General features: G+C 38.0%; 1 protein-coding gene across 2 annotated transcripts in view; it reads right to left on the bottom strand.

Moving 5' to 3' along the window:
- MLST8 (MTOR associated protein, LST8 homolog) overlaps positions 1–805 on the bottom strand; it is a 597,189-nt gene extending 596,384 nt beyond the window's left edge. The window contains exon 1 of one of the 2 annotated variants that reach the window (XM_044089213.1): positions 708–805. The gene's annotated coding sequence lies outside the window, so the exon portion shown is untranslated. Of the gene's footprint in view, positions 1–446; positions 685–707 lie in introns of those variants that run through there. The other variant, XM_044089214.1, reaches the window with a different exon arrangement.
- Positions 806–17,016: the final 16,211 nt, after the last annotated feature.

Below are 17,016 nucleotides of genomic sequence, written 5' to 3'. Positions count from 1 at the left end.
GGGCCAAGTACTTCAAAATCATAAATGCATGAGTGTCCCTTAGTGTCAACGGAAGACGCGAACCCTTTTTACTAAAAAGTTCTCACATGAGGAGTACACAGCTGCTATAGGACCGCCTTTCACCACCCTCAAATGCAGAAGCTTCCAAGCAAAAGCGAACAGTACCAACAATCCATATCAACATGGCAATGTTTTGAAACCTAGTCACATGTTACCATTTGGGAGTTAGACTGATAGGCATTTGTGGTAAAAGGATATACGCCGCTATCAAACTAGAAGACTATCGCCCCACACTTCAATCGGGGACTCCAACATAATCCCAAATCTTAGCGAAAATTTCCTTAAACTGAGAAGTTACGGTATGGTATGGTTGCAAAGAACATCCAACGAGCACCTCTATACAAATGCGACTAGAGACCACAACCAGTGCAAAACTGCATGCTCACCTTAAAACTTCAAAGAATTCTGAACTATCACATTTTCTTCCAATTTACCCAATCAATGAATATCCAAAGGACCACGCAAACTAAAAGCAGAAGACCAAAGGCCCAATTAATCGCTGCTGTTTTTACCCAGTAACAAACTTCATAGTAACTGCATCAGTGCTTCAAAATCTACAACCATATGGGAGAAAAATCGGGCTATTGTCATACAAACAGCGTTCTGCATTCCAGCTAAATCACTTCACGTTCTAATTTGCTTCCTACCTCCTTAACCCTGCCCCATTTTCCGTAGATCAAACTACAGCAGTAACTGTGCGCAACACACGCGCTTAGGTCACTGCGGCCCACAATCCTTCCTAACTACTTGTTGATTGGCTAGTCTGTACGGCGTAACGACGTTTACAATTAAACAGTTGTTTCCTTATTGCATCTGTTGACGAGCGTGATTTGCTTTGCTAGGCTAGCTGCTTTTATCAAATGAAGATAAAATAGTTTATTAATAACTTTATAAGCTAATATGTACCTTCACTGCAGTCGGTCCCTAGCTGCCTGTTTCTTGCAGGCGGGTTTAGTAGTTCAGTTAGCTCACGAGATGACTGTTTTTCTCTTTAATCATCATCGGAGCTGTCTTTATTCTCATGTTTCTTATGGGCATGTAAACCCAAGCATGTAGTATGCGTGTCTATTTATTTATCTATCCTGTCATTCATTCATTGCTTATGCATCAACTTTGTAGATTAGGCTAGTGTTTTGGTCATCAGACCATTTTAAGCCATGGCTTGGGCTAGATATGCAGTTCCAAATGTCAGCTTGTTTGTCTTTCGGCTTTTTCCCGGTAAGGGGTCACCACAGCGGAACTCCGGTCCACTAATGATTGGCAGTAGATTTTTACGAAACTACAAGGCGCCAGCTCGACGCCCAACCTTCGACGAAGGTACGCCCATTTACGCAAAACGTCTTTTGAATCGTTCCCAACCGCGGGCACGACCTGCAGACTCCGCACAGAAGGCACTCCAAAGCCCAGCTGAGAATCGAACGGGAGAACCTGTTGCTGTGAGGTAACAACGCTTCCGCCGCGGCTGTGCCCTTAGGGGTCGCCACAGCAGATCATATGTTTCCATTTCTTCCTGTCCACTGCATCTTGCTCTGTCACACCAACCACCTGCATGTCCTCTCTCACCACATCCATAAACCTTGTCTTAGGCCTTCCTCTTTTCCTGTTACCTGATAGCTTCATCCTTAGCATTTTTTTCCCGAATATACTCAGCATCCCTCCTCAGCACATGTCCAAACCAACGTAATTTTACCTCTCTGGCTTTGTCTCCAAACCTTCCAACCTGGGCTGACCCTCTAATATACTCATTCCTAGTCCTGTCCACCTTCGTCGCACCCAGTGCAAATCTTAACATCTTTAACTCTGTCATATCCAGCTCAAACTCCTGCGTTTTTGTGAATGCCACTGTCTCCAACCCATATAACATAGCTGGCCTCACTACCCTCTTGTAGACCTTCCCTTTCACTCTTACTGGTACTGGTCTGTCACAAATCACTCCTGACACTCTTCTCCACCCACTCCATCCTGCCTGTACTCTCTTCTTGACCTCTCTTCCACACTCATCATTACTCTGAACTATTGATCCCAAGTATTTAAACTCATCCACCTTCGCCACCTCTACTCCTTGCATCCTCACCATTTCTCTATCCTCTCTCTCATTCACACACATATATTCTGAATTAGTCCTGCTGACCTTCATTCCTCTTCTCTCTAGACTAGAGCATATCTCCATCACTCCAGGGTCTCCTCGAACTGTTCCTTACTCTCACTACAGATCACAATGTCATCTGCAAATATCATAGTCCACGGGGACTCCTGTCTGATCTCATCTGTCAACCTGTCCATCACCATTGCAAATAAGAAAGGGCTCAGAGCTGATCCTTGATGTAACCCCACCTCCACCTTCAACGCATCCGTCACTCCCACCGCAGACCTCACCGCTGTCACACTACCTTCGTACATATCGTGCAATACTTTTACATACTTCTCTGACACTCCTGACTTCCTCATACAATACCACAACTCCTCTCTAGGCACCCTGTCATATGCTTTTTCTAAGTGTACAAAAACACAATGCAACTCCTTCTGACCTTCTCTGTACTTCTCCATCAACACTCTCAGAGCAAACATTGCATCTGTAGTGCTCTTTCCCGGCATGAAACCATACTGCTGATCACTAATCATCATGTCCCTTCTTAACCTACCTTCCACTACTCTTTCCCATAACTTCATGCTGTGACTGATCAACTTAATCCCTCTGTAGTTACTACAGCTCTGCATATCAACATTATGCTTACAAATTGGTACCAAACCACTTTTTCTCCATTCCTCAGGCATCCTCTCAATTTCCAAGATTTCATTAAACAATCTGGTTAAAAACTCCACTGCCATTTCACCTAAACACTTCCATGCTTCCACAGGTATGTCATCTGGACCAGCAGCCTTTCCATTCTTCATCCTCTTCATAGCTATCCTTACTTTCTCCTTGCTAATCCATTGTACTTCATGATTTACTATCCCCACATCATCCAGCCTTCTCTCCCTCTCATTCTCTTCATTCATTAACCCCTCAAAGTACTCTTTCCATCTCCTCAACACACTCTCCTCGCTAGTGAGTATGTTTCCCTCATTATCCTTTTTATCATCTTTACCTACTGCACATCTTTCCTAGCTCTGTCCCTCTGTCTAGCCAATCGGTACAGGTCCTTTTCTCCCTCAGTGTCCAACCTTTCATACAAATCTTCATATGCCTTATCCTTAGCCTTCGCCACCGCTCTCTTTGCCATGCACCTAATCTCCTTATACTCCTGTCTACTTTCTTCACCTCTCTGACAATCCCACTTCTTTGCCAACCTCTTTCTCTGTATGCTCTCCTGTACTTCCTCATTCCACCGCCATGTCTCCTTGTCGTCCTTCCTCTGTCCAGATGTCATACCAAACACCTTTCTAGCCGTCTCCCTTACTAACTCTGCTGTAGTTACCCAGCTATTTGGTAACTTTTCACTACCACCCAGTGCCTTTCTTAACTCATCCCTGAACTCCACCTCACAATTACCCTTTTTCAGTTTTCACCATTTGATTCTTGGTGCTGCCCTCACACTCCTCGTCCTCTTCTTGATCACCAACGTCATCCTACAAACCACCATCCTATGCTGCCTAACTACATTTTCCCCAGTCACCACTTTACAGTCTCCAATCTCCTTCAAACTGGCCTTCCTACATAAGATATAATCCACCTGTGTGCATCTCCCTCCACTCTTGTATGTCACCCTATGCTCCTCCCTCTTGTTAAAATACGTATTTACCACAGCCATGTCCATCCTTTTCGCAAAATCCACTACCATCTGACCTTCTACATTCCTTTGTTTAACAACATACCTACCCATCACTTCCTCATCCCCTCTGTTCCCTTCATCAACATGCCCATTGAAATCTGCTCCAATCACCACTCTCTCACCCTTGGGTACAGTCATCACCACTTCATCCAACTCACTCCAAAATTTTTCTTTCTCATCCATCGTACACCCAACTTGTGGAGCATATGGACTAACAACATTCATCATTACACCATCAATTTTCAGCTTCATAAACATCACTCTATCCGACACTCTTTTCACCACCAAAACACTCGGCATACGGCCAACAGTAGCCCAATTTCCACCAGCACCCTGTTTGCTAACAGTACTGGTGGCAGTTGTTGTTAACCCGGGCCTCGACCGATCCGGTATGGAAATAGTTACTGGTGTCCGCATGAATTATTTGGCAAAGTTTTACACCGGATGCCCTTCCTGATGCAACCTTCCCCATTTATCCGGGCTTGGGACCAGCACAAAGAAATGCACTGGCTTGTGCATCCCCAGTGGCTGGGTTGTTAATAGGTAAGAAGTACTGGACACAAATACAATAAAATATAATCACGTACAAATATAGCTGAAAATCAACTAGTGCTGTACAATGACTACAGTGTAACAAGCACTTTCCAGAACTCGGAAGATCTTTTAGAGTTTGAAGTGGTACAGACCAACCTACGCAGGGTGTCATGTGTTATTATTTATCATAATTTGGGTATATATTAATTTCTTAAAAGGGATTAGTTTCAAAGAGTTCTTTATAGCTTCGTATTTTTGATCAGTAGAAATATTTTTGTCTGTCTCAGTCCAATAATTGGAGTAGAGGACTGAAGATAGATATTTCATTTGTGATATCAGCCTATAAACCTGGGATATCATTTTCGATTTAGGATAGAGTATTTGTGATTGTTTGAATTGTTTTTATCTCCTGTTTGTTAATATCATTGTTTGTGAATTTGTTTTTTATTAGTGTTCTTAGCTGATTATGTAAAGGATCACTTTGGCTTGTTGTGACTAGAGTTTTCCTTAGTTTGTCCATAGTAAGATTTCCAGTGTGAAGTAGTTGCCATACTATAATATTTTTAATTTGGGGAAATTTGCTAAGGTCTATCATTTTGTTATTCATTTTCAAGTTAAGATTCAGATGAATAGGTTGTAAGAGTTCAAGTGTTTTTTCAAGTTGTAGAGATATGAATAAGTTACAAAAGGAGGAGATTTTATTTTTAATCAAAGGGTGCAGCTTGGAGATTCTTTTGTTATTATGGTGTATACAAGTTAAAGCTTTAGGATTAATATGTATAGAACTTAAGTGTTTAAACCAAAGTTTAACCCAAATAGGGGACCAGTAATGGCAAACCCTCTCATACTCGGAGAGCTTAATCAGATGATTGGCATTAATGTTCAGGTGGTATAATTTCAAGTTTGGGAGATCCAACCCTTCCTCGTCTTTAGGAAATATTAATTTTCCATTCTGTATTCTAGTTGTCTTAGGGAACCATATGAATTTTGATAGGGCGGTTTCCATTTTTTGGAAGAAATTATTTGGAATTTTTAAATTTATGGAATTAAACTGGAATAAAATCCTGGGGAGAATATTCATCTTAATAATTGCAGCTTTAGATAAAGGGGATAGATTTATATTCTTCCATCTGTCACTGTCCAATTTAATTTGTTCCCATATTTTGTAAAGGTTGATTTTCTGTACTTCCTCCATGGTATGGGCAAAGTTTATACATACATTGTAGGTAATTGGGAATTTTGTGATGAGAAAGTATGATTCTTTGTGGTTACATGGGTTAATAGGAAAGACAAAGGATTTTGATGCATTAATTTGGTGTTTGGTGATACTAGAGAAATAGTGAAATGATTTTAGAATTTTACGTAGGTCAGTATTCAGTAATTCAAAGTAGATATTTAGGTCATCTGCGAAGGCTGTGCATTTTAGTTCGATGTTTTTTACTCTGGGAATATGATAATATGTTTTTTGAGTAATAAGAAGTAGAAGAGGCTCTAGGTAGAGATTGAAAAGGTAAGGAGAGAGAGGGCAGCCTTGTCTGATTCCATTAGAAATTTTAATGGGTTTTGATAAAGATTTGTTGATGAGGAGCATTGTGATAAATTATTTTAATAATGTTACTAAATGATTGTGGGATGTTAAAGTAAGGCATGGTTCTGAACAGAAAGTTCAGGTCAACATTATCAAAGGCCTTACTAGCATCTGCAGTTAAGGAATATCTAGGAAGTTTATCCTCGTTAATAGATTTATTGATACGTCAAGGGTAAGGATATTATCACATACCTGTCTTTGTTGCATGAATCCTAGTTGTTCCAGGGGTATTATGGTGGTGATCACTTTTTTTCAATCTATTGGCTAATATAGAAGTTAGTATTTTGATGTATTTGTTGATAATTGCTATAGTTCTATAGTTATGTGGGTTGGTTTTATCAGAATTTGGTTTTGGTATCAGGATGTTTTTTGAATTATTTAAGTACACATCAGTGATACTGTGTTTTATAATAACGTTGTAAATACTGAGTAGAATTTTTGATAATTTTGTATTGAATTTTTGGAAGATCTCCGCAGTATAGCCATCAGGACCTGGAGCCTTGTTGCATTGTAATTTATCTATTGCTAGTTTGATTTCTTCTAGTTTGAGAGGGTTGCCTAAAAAGTTTTGTTCCTGAGTTAGATGAGGTAACTTAAGATCCTCTATGAATTTGTCATATAGTTCCAGTTGAACTTGGTTATGTGAGTTATAAATATTGTTGCATATTTCATGATAAGAATTAATTATGTCAGTTTTTGTAAAATATATTGTCCTTGTAATGTAGTTCGAAAATGGTTGGAGGGCTGTTTTTATATGAATTATACTTGCCAGTGTTTTGGATGGAGTTTGGGCCCATTTGGAGTACTTGTAAAGTAGTTTGAGTTCAGATAAGGATTGTTTATGTATAAAAAAGTATATATTTCTTTCTGAATAGACCTCATTTTTGCTTCAAGCTCAAGGGAGTAGTTATTTTGTAGTTCTAATTCAATTACATTTAATTTTTTTTCTAAAATTAGTTTTTCTATTAGTTCTTTTTTCTTATAGATAGAAACTTTTTGGATGAGAAGACCTCTAATCGTAACTTTGGTAGCTGCCCACATGATGTCTAAAGGAATGGTGTTTGTAGCTAAGTCTTGTTCAAACTGGTCTAGGATTATATTGATTTCTTCAACTACATCATTCTTCATTAGTAAATTAGGGTTCAGAGACCACTTTACAAAACCACATTTATTTGTTCTTGCCCAAGAAGGGTTAATGGTAATTGAGACTTTCGAGTGGTCAGACATTGATCTCACATCTTTTGCGAAATTGAGAATTTGGTTAGAGAAGGAATCTGAAATTAGAAAGAAATCAGTTTGAGGCCATGCCCTATGAGAAGCTGAAAAATGTCTGCATATATTAGAAGAATTTAGTTGATCCTGAAATTTCTAGGGATCTATTAGGCTGAAGTTGTTCATTAATTCTTCTATGGCTAATGTTATTTGTGTTGGCTGTTTTCTAGTTTTATTTGAGCAATCTGTGGCTGGATTAATAACAGTGTTCCAGTCTCTGCCTAAAATGAAATAATGTTTTGGATAAGTGAGTAGTAAATTGTATGTGTCATAGATACATTTTTGTTGGTTTGAACAAGGGCCGTATAGACATAGAAATGATATAGGTTTGTTGATTGGTGGGTAACAAGAATAGAGGCACCATCTACTATCAGTATCAGTTTTTAAAGTTTATAATATCTCCTGGGAAAGAGTTTTTAATCAGGATAGCAGTCCCTTTAGAGTTAGTCTTATTCCCTGCAGTGATAATCTGTTTAATCCATTTTCTTTCTCTATGTTTGTCCCATTGTTCATTAGTCAGATGAGTTATTGTAGAAAGATAATGTTGGACCTAGAGTGGTATATTAAATGCATTACTAGATTTTTTTTTCTTATCCTGAAGACCGTTAATATTCCATGAATCTAGTATAATCATTTATGGGAAGAAAGTGGTGATGTTTGTTGGATATGATATGATATGATTATGATAGTATTTTGGAGGGGGAAGAGATAAGCTTTCAATATGTTAAATAATTTATTTTGTGTGGCATCCATTTCTACTATAAATACCGCTGTGCCTAACCACCTAACTCCCTGTAGTGTAGTTGAAATTTTTTGGTGTGTAAAGGAAGTTACAGTCTTTATTGTAAAATTAAACTTAAGGTTAGTATCAGGTAGAAGTAAAAAACCTGTACTCTAAAGTTCCAAGTGTTAACAATCATTACGCACCACATACAGCCAACAGCTCCGAATCAATAGGAAACATGCACATCAGTAGTGTAGGACTATTTTAGAAGTGTAGTAATTATGATATGAAAAAGAGATACTTTGACTACAACTCAGAAATTATTTTAAACAGCTAAACTTATAAGGAAAATGAACATTTTACACCATGCTCCCCCCATGTATGGTTGAGAGAGAGTACCATGAGCCCCAGAATTATAGCAAGGCTTAGTCAGCCTCTCCTTCATAAAGAATAATTTACCAGGTTTTTAATGTTAGTGTTTATGTAGATCTATTAAATTATAGCAAAGTACCAAGACATATATGTGTAATTAGAAAAGATGAGATCATTCTTTAAGTAAAATCAACACAATAATTTGTAATAGCTCTGAACATTAGTGGTATATACTTCTCAACAAAGAGAATGATCTTTAAATATAAAGGATGGTAAATTAGTTTATGCAACATTCAGCAACAGCTTCTTTAGGTTAATAGCTTCAGTAAAAAGGAGCTTCGATCAATATATATTGTACTTTGAAGTTGGAGCGAGTTTTCTTGCGACAACAAAGTAGTTAATAGATCGATATTTATAAGAGTGAGAGTATTATATAAAGAGATCTTTTCACATTCAAAGCCTTTTAAGACCACCATAATTAATAGTACAAAATGACATGGTCTTTACATGTGTTAATATGCAAACAAAACTGCTTACTAAAATTGAAGCATTCAAACAATACAATCAAAAGATTATTGCAATCATATCTATTGTTAGAAATGTCTAGCCAGCTTATTATTGAAGAACTGTCCTTTACTTAAGCCAATATTGGTAGACTGCAACTACAATGCTTTGGAAATAATGTATCCTTTTTACATACTTGTATTTTTTCACCATCCACCTTTCTATGGCCTTTTTTCACCACTACGGACAGTCAGCATGGTTTCATGTATTAAAAATCATAACATTCACATTACTAATTTTAACATGATCACCTTAGAAACATTTATTCTAATAGGGAATTTTTAAACCTTGTCGATCTAGTTCATTTTTATGAAGAGACGTCTTCTCTCTCTAATTTGTTCCCAGAGATGCTTTGCGTCCCACAAGCTTCAACGGCGTGAGGTTATGACTTCTGGGTGGAAGCAGAATGCAGACATCTGGAACCTTGGAACTTTGCAACGCCATCAGATTTGGTAAGACAGTTTTATTTAATTAATTTTTGGCATAATACCAGTGTAGTATCTTGCTCTGAGTTCTGCGCAGGTTTGGGCATGCCAGGACTGACTGACATGTAAAATGGGCATGGAAATCCCAGATGAGTGGCAGGCATGCCAGTTCACATGTCAGGTAATGTTTAAATTACCGGCATGTCTTCAATAGTAATATGTGCGGACGGAACAAAACATAAAAGTCAATGAAATAGGCTGTTGCTTAGGTTAAATAATATATCATATATGTGGAGTATAATGTTTGTAATTGTGAACTTGAGAATACAGTTTAATTACTTTTATATAACTGTAGATTTGTCTGTGTCACAAGTGATAATTCAATAAATGTATTTAAAGGAAAAAAAAAAGTACATCCAGATCCAGGGCACAAGACACAAATCCCAACCCGCTGCCTCACTGGTTCTGAAGGAAACAGTGTGACATAGTTTCTGCTGAGTTACGTTTAAGTTGATTAAACCTTAACCAATATGTAATTTCATCTAAGTAGTCCTTGTAGGTAGAAAAGTCAGACATGGAATGCTAAGAGGTGCTAACGTATAGTTCAATAGTTTCTACATATGCTTGTTAGCATAGTATTTGCCTTATCAGGACCTCTTCAAATAGTAATACTCATGGAGTGAACAACAAGTGAGCCAACACAGAACACTCTGGCAGCCCATACTTCACAGAGAATGTGGAGGAGGGTATTCTTCCCACGCCTGGATTTTGTATTAGACAAAACGTACTTACAGCTAAATTCTGTCATCCTTCAAATGTGTCTCAAATCCTACTCACTGAAAGCAAATGTTATTTGCTGACAAAGCCAAATGCCTTTAATGTAGATCAAATACTTTTACATGTGATCCAGATGCCCTACAAGTATCAGCAAAAATAACTCAAAGTGGACTACACAGTATCCAAGCTCCACTGTATTACAAGCTATGAAGTTCAGTACACAGCTCAAAAGCAGCTTTACCTGAATAAAAGCATCTGCCTGGAAACATTTGGGATTTTCCACTCTCACTTTGATTCAACTTGTGGTTGTGAATACAGCTGCATGGGCTTTGAAAGCAATTGCCTTTAAAATATTTGAAATGTTTCTAGCATTATCAAGACTAGCAACCAAAACAAATCTGTCATCTCCCACCTCTGGCTGAGTAGGGAATAGCACTTTTTTATCAAAACTGACAGTCAAGCTACATCAAACAGAAATCACAAAACAAGAAAGTGCATGCCACACAATTCCAGACAGATCATGTGCCATTTTATAAGAAAACACTGGAGGTAAGGATCATAAGAAACACTAATGAGACATCTTTCCAAACCATGAGTAATAACATTGCACAGCCACTAAAACAGAGTAGTTATTTGCATCAGTTATTTGTAGTCATGTTCACGTTGATTTTCACAGTAGATTCTCTAAAGTTGGAGTATCCTAGCAAGTTTTTTTGTTTGTTTGTTTATTTTTGGATTTGAGTGCATTGCGGGTGTTGTCTGGCCATCAACATTCATGACAGTACTTTTGACCCAGACATGAATATTCATACAACTGCTACAGGGAGGTGCTGTTGGGGCGGGATTTTCTACTGCGCAACCTGTGAGGTACTACACTGCTATTATGCCAAAAATTAAATAAAATTGTCTTACTAAATCTGATGACGTTGTAAAGTTCCAGGGTTTCGGATGTCTGCATTTTGCTTCCACCCAGAAGTCTTAACCTCACGGTCTTGAAGTTTGTGGCACGCAAAGCATTTTTAAGTCTGTTTTTGTTTGTGGCACATTTTATTGTGTTAGAGATAGGACAGCATTGTAGAAGAAATGTTTGCTAGTTTTCTACCAATCTAGTGTTTTCGTTGAGCACGCCAGTGCTGGGAGGTATTTTTAAGCCTTAAGCTTTTATTGCCAAACTTAATTAATTTTAGTCGTTTGGTCATTTAGAAATATACTAGCTTCAGGTGCCGTGGTTACATCTAACATAGTGTTTTTATTGAAAATGATTGACTTCAGTTCGTGTTGCTTTTGAGCATTGTAGAGGTATGTGCATAATTTCCAGTGTAGTGGATGGATATGCGTTTAACCTCGGCCAAGTAATTTAGCAGACTCCTTTTGCTTTATTTTGTAGAGGTTGATTTTGTCCTTAATCAAGCATGTTGTTATTAAGGAGAAAAAAGTTTAATAACCTGTTGATGACTGATACTGGAAGTGGATCATCTCTTTACCAAACTTTTAAATGCATATGTGGTATGTGACAAGCTCTTTGCATGCTGGATCAGTTGTATAATTCTGAGTTTTACCTTAGGACATAAGTATACCTGACTTATTCTGCTATGCTCCAGTTTAGGATTGATTATATTGTCAACCATCAGCGATGTAGTGCACTGGCTCACTGGCAGTTTCGCACAGGAGTGGGTGTGGTCAGAGTGATTGACAAGCTTAATATCTGAGAAGCGGAATGAAAATAAGGAATGATTGGCATGCCATGCATATTAGCCCATGACGACATGCATATGATGAATGGAGATGAGCAGCTCTGAGTACTGTATGTTCCTGTGTCAACAGCATCTAGCAGTTCAGCAGCTGACTGTGTCAACAGGAATATTCAATGTCTGTTTACCCTCTTTCTCAATGTAGGCAGATCTCGGAGTTGGTATATTCAAGTACCGGGTGTTTGTGTGCGTGTGTGTGTGGGGGGGGGTGCAGGGGGCTTGCCACCTGCAAAAGCAAAGGGAAAAAGTAATTACCGTTTATATTACAAGAAAAGCCATGGAAATCACATTAAAATGGCTTGCCCCCTGCAAAAGCAAAGGGAAAACTAATTACTGTTTATAGAAAAGCCATGGAAATCACATTAAAATATTCATGGCTTTGATACTTTTCTGGCTTACCCAATTCCGCATGCATGAGCTTCCTCATCAGGATGAATATACATGCGGATGAAAACCACATCGTGTTGGTTAGTTATGAGTACAGCAAGATGTCAATCAGCTGGGGTGGGGTGGGGTGTGGGCAGCACTTGCTACTGCACATCTGGTGAGCCAGTACACTACAACATTGCCCAACCATCTAACTAATTGCTTTTTTTTCATTTGCTGGGGAGCTCATTGAAAGCCTTCATGAAAGTTGTTTTTGCTTGCTCACTCAAGGTAATTTGATGTGATCGATCTTTGTAGTTAAAGCATAGAGATGCAGGATAAATCATGTGGAATCATATTTTTTTGTCGATTAAATAGGAACAGAAAGGGGCCAGTGCTTGTCTTTTCTGCTTAATGGGAAGTGAGAGGTCCTGCAACAGTGATATCTTATGGTCTCTCCAGGATAGATTTTTTTTTTCTGTTTGGTGGCATTCAATATTGCAGAGACATGGGAGGCATTAAGGGTCTTTGCATATATTTGGCAAGGTGTGGATGAATCCTGGGTTTTCCTGAGTGAGCGGTGAGCTCTTTCAATGACTGTATCTTTTACTATGGTTTTATCATCGAGCAGTACATCTATGATTTCTCTTACAATGCTTACAAGTTGTAAGTGGTCAAACTTCTCTGGGACACCTCGTATAATAATGTTATTATGCCGACTTCATGCCTCAAGGTCAATTACTTTCTGCTGTAGCTCTTCAGTAGATTTATCATTGATGTTGATTTTGCTTTGGAGGTTATTAATTTTACTTTCATTTTCTAGGACTCTAGCTTCATTGTGGTCGAGGCGTTTGATTAGTTGATCCAAGTTGTTTCCAAAAGAGTTACGTTTTTCGGAGAAGTGTTGAATTTCATTCTAAAGGGGTTGTAGGGAAGTTTTTAAAGTTTTCTACTGATAACAGAGCTTCATTTTTAGTTTTTGTAGCTGATTTACTGCTGTCTTGTTGACTTTTTGTAGTTTTTTGCCATTTGGTTATAGTGTCTTTTCCGGGGAAGCGATTACAGAGAGCTTTGTTTTTATTGTTTGAACTTCCATTTGCTCATTAAGGTTGGGCATTCTTTTCTGTAATTTGTATTTATTCTTGCTATCCTTGTTTTGGTTGTAGGATTGTTCAGCTAGGAAGAGGCCTGCATCATGCAGTTGACGTTATCCAGCCAGGCAATTTGTGTTAGTAGCTGTAATATGCTATTTTAAGTTGAAAATAGATACAAAGTAAAAAACCTGTACGCTATGCCAAAGTCCCGGTAAGCTTCAAAGCACAAACAACTCCAAATGAAAAGCAACAGGACACTGCTGTGTTGATAAAATGTAGATAAAATTTAATCCAACATAGACAGATAAAACACCAGATAAGCGCTTTCGGGTTACACCCTTCATCAGACAGTGTCCTGTTGCTTTTCATTTGGAGTTAAGTTGAAAATAGCTGTGATCTTATTTAGTTTTTTTTATTTTTCCAGGCTGTTGAGTGATTTTATTCTTGATTCAGTTGACTGATGCAGGAAATGATATATAGATACTATTAATGTTATATGAGCAGCTGTGAGTCCCTGCTTAATGATCGGCAACCATCTTGGAATCATCCTAAAACCAGGAATTTAAAACAAGTAAAGCCATGGCAGTAATAACTGTGCTTGCCTAAAGCATTTTTATCCTCCTTTTTAAGAATAGCCACACAGTGTTTTTTAATGTGGCTGGATAACTTCCTAGAAGTTTTACCAACATAAAAGTTGGAGCAAGTTTTGCAGATAGCAGCATAAACAACATAAGTACTGTTACAATTAAAATGCTTTTCAAGGTAATAGTCTTGTCACAATGTAGAAACACATAGTCCTATATATATATATATATATATATATATATATATATATATCTGTATTATTTACAAGCGACAGAGTTCTTACAAGCAAATATGCCAGGGACTGAATGTGCATTATCTGGAAGGGTGAGTATGAATGTTTGAAAGAACTTCTTAAAGGAGAACCACATTCACCAACTCAAAAAACATGTTTATTTCATCATGGTTTGATGTTTCCTACATTTGCACACCACTCTGGGACTATTTGCAGGTTTTTAAATATTTTTATACATAATTTCTGAGTCTGACCACATGAGGTCTGGCATCTTGAAGTAATTCTGATTATTTAGTCTGCCTCTAGATATCCCACAATCCAGGGCTTGTCTGTAAAAAATTACATTAGGCAGGCCTCTTTCTTCCTAAAGCCCCTGTCACTGCATTGATTTTATATGCATACACTGCTGTCTTTCATTCAAAGTAACATTTCATGCCATTCAATGACTACTTAAAACGCAAACAGTGCAAATGCCACAGAACAGACTTTCAAAGTGCTTTTTACTTCTGCTTCTTTTTAGAATGGCTAAACTGCAGTCTTTTGTGAAGCCTGAATTGCACTACTTTGCTTATCTCCCATCCCACTTCAAGCCTAACTTCTGGCCTTGATGACATCAATAAATTGGTGACAGCAGCAAGATTTTCTAGGGCGAGATAAAAAATGTTTTGAAAGTGAAACCGCTACATTAAAGTAAGGTATTGTTCTAATGGAGAAAAACAGTCCATTTAAAATATTTTAAATGCTGTGTTGTTGTTTATTCTTAGCAAGGACTGTCAACAGGGAGAAAAGGACAGAGAAGTTGAGCATTTAATAATAGAATCCCATTGTTGTCCTTTAAAGACTTAGACTTTTTATGTGAACAAAATAGTTGTCTCACCCAGAGTACGCCGTAATTCATGGCTGCTTGTAACAATACTCCATTTCCTTGTAACTGTTTCTTTAATGAAAGACAGGTCATAGCAAATAGATGGAGGGAAGCTAATGGTTCGGTCCACAGGTGCAGTAGGTGTTGCATCAAAAGAAAGGGCTTGGTTCTGATTTGGACTAGGATTGGACACGAAAGAGGCATGTTCCGACTGTGAAAAGTGATTGAACTTAGCAAGAAATCCACTCTTAAGAATGGGAGGAAACTTCATTGTCCGTGAATTAAAAAACTTAGAAAACAATAGAATTAAGCAATCGCTCTGGATAGTTTCTATTTTTGAGCAGATGTGAAAGAACTCTAGATTCTTGAATAAAAAAAAAACTTCATCCCTGCTTATATGTGACAGGCAAATGAACTGGCCTCGAGCTATGTTAGTTTTTATGAAGTGTGGGTGCATACTATTAAAATCAAGATAATTATTTCTAAAGGTATCCTTTCTGTAAATTGTTGAGTCCCAACATACAGAGTTTTTATCTAATGCGATTGTTGTGTCCAGGAAATGAACCTACATATCGCAGCTAGACAGTTTAAACTTAAGAAATGGGATGCTTGGTGACAATGATTCAGTGAACTGAAATAATTCTTCTTTTGAGTTCTGCCAGACAAAAAATACATCATCTATGGATATGCACCCACACTTGTACTTCGGAAACATAGATACCAAACAGGAGAAGTCCCAGCACAGAGCCCTGGATGACTCCACTGGTGACTGGTCTCTAGAGGTAAACTCCCCTGTTTTGATTTCCTGTGTTCTACCTGTGAGTCAGCTGGCAATCCAGTGGGTGACATAGGGGTTTACTCAGCTTTTCTACTATCCCTGAGCGAGGAGTTGTGTCAAAAGTGTTGCAGGTCGAAACTGCCTAGACATAGTAAGGGCTTGATACGTTTAATTCTGGTGGCTGCCAAAAAAAAAAGAATTACTAGAAAATGGAAATCAGAGACTAAACCAGCTATACTTCAAGTAATAAATATTGTAACAAAGACAGAAGACTGGGAAGTGGCATCCTGATAAAAGGACAGGAATAAATTGCATAGAAAAAATGGAAATTGTAGGAACAATACATGCAAAAACTGTTTTGGAGGAAGAATGAAGCTTAAAAGAAGGCAAACATTGAACGATTTATGTAATGTTGCTTTGCTTATATGATATTTAACAACATACGTAATGCATAATGTTTGTAAATGTGAACTTGTTATTATGGTCTGATTACTTTTATATAAATGTAAGTTTACCTATGTCACAAGTGATAATTCAATAAAGGTGTTTAAAAAATAGTTTTGGCAGGTTGAGGTATGCAATGTGTACTATTTTGCCTTCAGTTAGCATGACCTGCCCTTGATGAGTCCAAACTGAGCAGGGTCCAATGTTTGGAGATTCCCTAAGTCCTGATTGAGTAGTTCCATGATGAGTCTTTCCTTGGCTTTTCATATGAAGCTGTTCAGATTTACGAATCTGTAATTGCCTTGGTCTGTGGAAGGTACTGTCTTATGCAGGGGAATGACTGTAGCTGTTCTACATTCACTTGGTACAAAACCTGTATAAAGGATGAGACTGAACAATGTTGTTAGTGATGTGGCTACATCGTGCTCCATGGTATTTAAGATGCATTCAGGGATATTGTTAGGAACCATCAATGCTGTATTTTTAGCTTTTGATCATATTTTTAGGACTTGGTCAGAGTTAGATTCTAAAATACATCCCAGGAGTTACAGACCTTGTCTTATTTGAAAAGGCTGATAGAGCAGGAGGGTGGTTATTAGCAGGGCACTCATGCCTTCTGGTCAAATAGCCTTGCCTTTCCTATGATTCAAATGGTTATCAGGTGTATAAACATCTTTCCAGTAAATAAAGCACAGTAGAGAGGGGAGGCTACAGGTCAGGAGTTTGAAAACAAATATTTACAAAGCCTCCTTTATGAAGTGTCAGTATGACAGACTGCTTCCACTGCAAAGAAACAAAGCCTTCAGTAATAC

This window comes from Protopterus annectens, chromosome 12.part0 (genome assembly GCF_019279795.1).
Source record: "Protopterus annectens isolate FY-2018-M chromosome 12.part0, PAN1.0, whole genome shotgun sequence".
In the NCBI taxonomy this organism is placed as follows: Eukaryota; Metazoa; Chordata; order Ceratodontiformes; family Protopteridae; genus Protopterus; species Protopterus annectens.
This window is presented reverse-complemented; position numbering and strand designations above follow the sequence as displayed.